This window comes from Capra hircus, assembly GCF_001704415.2.
Source record: "Capra hircus breed San Clemente chromosome X unlocalized genomic scaffold, ASM170441v1, whole genome shotgun sequence".
In the NCBI taxonomy this organism is placed as follows: domain Eukaryota; kingdom Metazoa; phylum Chordata; class Mammalia; order Artiodactyla; family Bovidae; genus Capra; species Capra hircus.
The window spans coordinates 19492918-19498917 of record NW_017189517.1 but is presented as its reverse complement, the minus strand read 5'-3'; positions in this window follow the sequence as shown (position 1 = coordinate 19498917).

Genomic DNA, 6000 nt, shown 5'->3' with positions numbered 1-6000 from the left:
CAAATCAAACATAGTACCTCATAATTGTGTATCCCATAAATAATAGCCAGTCTGCTATTGGCCTAGCTGATTGACTGAGTGGCAAGGTGGTTCCAAAGTTACACTAACAAATGCCTGAGTTTAGAGAAAAATTCCTCCAATTCCCATGCAATGGAGTCCGCATGTGTTTTATCTAACATAAACTGGAATGGTTGTTGAAAAGTCCACAGAGTCCAGCTTTTTTAATTGAAAAAATATATATACTCATATATAAAAATACCAATGCCAAGTTAAATGCTTGAGATTAGACCTATAAAACAGGTTATTCTCAGCAGAGTAGTGTATTATTTTTTGGCTTTGATATTTCCTGTCAACTTACAAAGAATCCATTGTGAATGTCCTGCTTCTAACTTCTTTCAGAGAGGATTTGCCTGAGCTCTTTTTGCTGACTCTTAGTGTAACTACATTCCATTTAAAGAAAGGGGAAGGGAATAAAAGTTTTCTAGCTAAGCAATATTTATAATATGACACGGTTTCCAATATAAGCAGTTACATTATCTATTTTTTAACTCCTTAAATGAAGCTATTAACATGTTGTACGTCTCAGAACTGGCTTGTTTCTAAACCTAACCATTAGCATACTGCCTTTCATGCCACAAACATGTTAATTATGTAATAGATATTATTTTTAGGTTTCCTTTGATTTCAAATAATTGTATTAAAATATTTGAGCTATATGGAAGGATATTTTCAGACTCTAATAAGAAAAATTATATTGGACCAGAGCAAGGGAATGCTTCAATTAAAGGAGCATTTGCATTCAAATTAATTTTCTAGTCAGACTTGTTACACATTTTATTGCAACCCTTATCAGCCATTCCTTATGGGTATGAGATAAGATAACAATGATTTGCACTAGAAATATTAAACACAGTATTAAAAATTATTTTAAATAACTGCATTTAGTAAAAATATTAAACTGTATTTAAAAATACGTGAGTAGTGAAGAAGCTTGTAAACATTCTCTTTCTAGCCTTAAACACTTATTTTAACATCTAGCATACTCACTCTCTAGAGTTGGTAATACCCACTAGGATGGATTAACTCATGATTATTTAAATTGATTTTGCTGTTTATCAACTCTTACTCAGCAAATGGCAAGCTTGCTGACACAGCAGTGTAGATCCTTCCTCCCAGATTCTATCAGTCCTTTAATTCAGTGCAGGTCTATCACTGCTGTTTCAATATGAAGATCTTTAATGTACCACTGTAAAACTTCTAGAAATTACATTAGGGACTTTCTGTTGTTTGGGGGCTTTGAAAGGAGCAACCAGATAAGAATAAAATGCAAATAGCTTCACTCAGTCTTTGAAGAAATTTTTATGTGATTTTTACTGGTGCATACAATGTATTTAGAAAAGACAGAGGAACCAGAGATCAAATTGCCAATATCCTTCAATCATAGAAAAAGCAAGAAAATTCCCCAAAAAAAAAAACATCTACTTCTGCTTTTACTTGACTATGCTAAAGCTTTTGACTGTGTGGATCACAACAAACTACAGGGAATTTTTTAAGAGATGGAAATATCAACCCATCTAACCTGCCTCCTGAGAAGCCTGCATCCAGTTCAAGAAGCAACAGTTAGTACTGGACGTGGGACAATGGACTGGTTCCAAATTGGGAAATGGGTATGTCAAGGCTGTAAATTGTCATCCTGTTTATTTAACTTATATGCTTAGTACATCATGCAAAATACCGGCTGGATAAAGCACAAGCTGAAATCAAGATTGCTGGGAGAAATATCAACAACCTCAGATATGCACATTATACCACTCTAATGACAGAAGGTGAAGAGGAACTAAAGAGCCTCTTGATAAGGGTGAAAGAGGAGAGTGAAAAAGCTGGCTTAAAACTCAGCATTCAAAACACTAAGATCATGATATCTGGTCCCATCACTTCATGGCAAATAGATGAGAAAGTGGAAACAGTGACAGATTTTATTTTTGGGGGGGAGCTCCAAAATCACTGCAGATGGTGACTGCAGCTGTGAAATTAAAAAACACTTGCTCTTTGGAAGAAAAGATATAACAAACCCAGACAGTGTATTAAAAAGCAGAGACATCACTTTGCCGCCAACCGTGCATATAGTCAATTCCAGTAGTCATGTATGGATGTGAGAGTTGGACCATAAAGACGACTGAGCACCAAAGAATTGATGCTTTTGAATTGTGATGCTGGAGAAGACTCTTGAGACTCTCTTGAATAGCAAGGAGATCAAACCAGTCAACAGTAAAGGATATCAACCTTGAATATTCATTGGAAGGACTTATGCTGAAGCTGAATCTCCAATACTTTGACGACCTGATACAGAGAGCTGACTCATTGGAAAACACCCTGATGCTGGGAAAGATTGAGGGCAAGAAGAGAAAGAGGTGACAGAAGATGAGATGGTTGGATGACATCACCGTCTCAATGGACATGAGTCTGAGTAAACTCTGGGAGATAGTGAAAGACAGAGGAACCTGGCATGCTGCAGTCTAATGGGTTGCAGAGTTGGACATGACTTAGTGACTGAACAACAATGTATTAGGAGTTGAAATACTGAAGCACACTCATATAACTTTAATACTTCTGAAGAATTTTTTACAAAGATTAACTTCTGCCTATAGTTTGTTATTCTAAGTTTCTTAATTCAAAGCAATCAATTCCTTGTCATCTCTTAAAAGCCTGCTCTCATTTATAAGTGCTACTCTTTTTTCTATTCTATGGATTATCTTCACCACTATTCTTCCATAGCCATCTTTTCAGCCTTATAGTTCAATCAAGTGGAACAGAGACCTTTTGTTTATATTAAAATTTGGATTATCACTATTTCTTTCCTCTGTATGTTAAACAGAGAATTGAAAACTGGCAGTTAATAACATGATCGAGTGGATAAAGTTTAACAAAAATTTTTAATAAGTTTCCTTTTATCAAGAGTATGAATGTTCTGTCTTTTCTACAGCTAACTCTTCCTAATGTGTTCTTTTCCATTTCTCTCAAGGCTACTCCAGAAACTTTACTGAATTATCATGCTTCTTTAGTTTTGATTTCTTCTTTTCCACTGATTTCCTGTTTGGCATATAGAAATAAATGGGATTGTCCATTTATAAAACACCTCCCTTGAGCTGGTAACTCCTCAAGCTACTGCTCTCTTTTCTTCTTTTCTTTCAAGCTTCTTGAAAGACTATTCATCTCTGGAAGATCTCCACTTGCTTTGACTTTCCAATCCACTGCCATAGTTTTTGTACCAACTACTTCACTGAAACTATTGTCATTGACTCCTTTTTAGTTTTAAACACAGACTCCTTGGTTGCTAAATCCAGTTTGCCTCTTAAGTACCCCTAACTTGCTGTATCTCCAGCAGTTGATAAGAAAGTCATACCATATATTTCTTTCAGAAATTCCTTCTCATATTTTTTCCAGATTACTACTTTTCAACTCACTCTCCTACATTTCATCTTATAATTTTTCTTTGCTGCTTTCTTTTCCTCCAACTTCTAAATATTAATATTCACCAAAAGTCTTACTTTTGGCCATCTTCTCCAAACATCCCCTTGGTGTTTGGAAAAACACCAAAAGTTTTTCTGAAAAAATAATGCAACCAAATGATATTATATGCAATTTAGGTACAGATAACTTCAAAATCCATCTCCTCAAACTTGACCTGTGTTTCAGACATATATGAATTTACTAGTAGTATTCACCAAGGGCTTTAAATATAGCAAATCTCAAATCAAACCCATATTTCCTCTATAATCAAAACCTGTTCTTACTTCTGAATTCCACATGTCATATCATGTCATCTATTTCTTCCCCTCTCAAGCTCCTAGATTAAACATTGACTCTTCACTCCCCTTCAATATCCACATTTAATACTTCACTGATTCAACCAATTATAACTCCTAAATTCTTTTCAAATATTTTTATCCTCCCCATCCCTACTTTCACTATTGAAAGAATTCAGAACATGCCACCCCAAGATATGCTGCTTTGCCATATTGATTATTTTAAGTTGAATGCATTTGAGAAAGGGTAAATGCAAAAAGGGATCTTTGACCTCTCCCCCTTTTTACATAAAAATAAGTCATAGAATACTTTATGAGAAAAATACCCTCTCTGTATTAGGAAGAGAAGAATACTTTTATCACACAAGACTGGGAGTTGATGCCAAAATGGATCTGTATAGAAAACCTACTAAAATAATTCTTATCTTCTGTGTTTCCCCTGTATATTTCCTACTCACTGTCCTCAAATTTACTGCCTTTAGCTCAAACTCTTTTGTCTCATCTCTTTCTTACAAATGTTTATATAAGCTCTTAGTCCTAACTGCTTCTTTGGATTGTCACTTTTCTTATGAAGACCCTTGTGTGCACATGAGAATATTTTTTTAAAATTTATATGCTTTTATCCTATTAATCTGTGTCCATGTAATTCTTAGGCTCAATTACAGAACCTAGGAGGTAGAAGAAGTGTTTCTTCCCTTACACTATCTTATAATTTCTCCTACTGAACTATTTATTGAAATAGCTTCATTATTGATTACTTTATTAATATATTATCTTCTTTCTAGACCATTTTCCCAATTATCACTGTAGTTATATTTTTAAATATAATTGATGTGTGGGACTTCCTGCTTAGGATGCACGTGAAGTATCAGCTCTGAGGTAATACTGTGAGCTTGAGGTGCCATCCTTAAACATGCCTCCTACACTTGTGGAATAATACTTTTATTATTATACATTGTTTATAACAAAGTCCTTTCTACCGTACCTGAGTTTGTGCTAATGAAATGACTGCTGGCTGTCCCTAGTTAGCTTCAGGATTGGGGTACACTCCCAGAAGAACCAACTATGTAGTTAGAAAGTTGGAACTTTCAACTCTGTCCTCAGTCTCCAGAGAGGGTAGAGAGCTAGAGATTGAGTTCAGTCACTAATGACCAATGATTTAATCAACCATGCTTATGTAATAAGGCTTCATTGAATAATCTTGAATAACAAAATTTGAGGATCTTCTGGGTTGGTCAATGCACTGTCATGGTGTTATGCGTGGACAGGGCATGGAATCTCTGCTCACCAGTCCTCCCCCATACTTTGACCTATCTCTTCCATTTGGCTGTTTCTGAGTTGTATCTTTTATAATAGAACTATATTTAGCATAGCACTTTCTGGAGTTCTAAGTATCATTCTAACAAATCATCTAACCTGAAGGGGGCTCATGAGAACCTTCGAATCTACAGTTGTTTGGTCAGAAGTGCAGGTGGACCCTGGGACTTGTGACTGGAATCTGAAGTATAGACAGTAGACTGAGGCCTCAACTTGTGAGGTCTGCACTAACTTAGCACAGTTAGTGTAAGAGTTAAATTATATTCTGGGGCACTCAGTTGATGCTGAAGAAATGAAAACTGCTATTGAAGCAATATATTTAATATCAGAAAAAAAAAAACACAGAATTTAATGCCAAAAAAATGGGGGATTTTCTAGAATGTCCCTGACTCACAGAAACATGTGGCTTGGGAAGAGAAAGGATGAAAAGGTGAAGGGTGAGGAACTTTTGATTCCTAGGTAGCTACAAAGTCAACCTTGGTATGGGAGAGCAGTTGTGTTCTAATCAATTGCTAAAGGTAAAAGTTATCAATGGAATTTAACAAAAGGCCCCTAGATTTGACTGCTTCTGAGGAGGTAAAATAGAAGGTGGGAAAAAGATGTTTCTGGAACTCTGTGATACGGGAGCCACAGTCACTAATAGTACCAAAACCTGTTGGATAAATCCTAATGCAGGTTACAGTTAGATTGAAAGAATATAGAAACACAAAAATTGAAACAATTAAAGGGAAAGTTTGGATGAAAATTGCAATGTTTAAAAAGACTTTATGGAAAGGATTCTTGTCTCCTTTACTTGACTGTTTTATGGGAAAGGATTTAGTGTCTGACTGGGGAGCATTTATTCTACTTAATACCATAAAATCAAAACCTGTTGAGG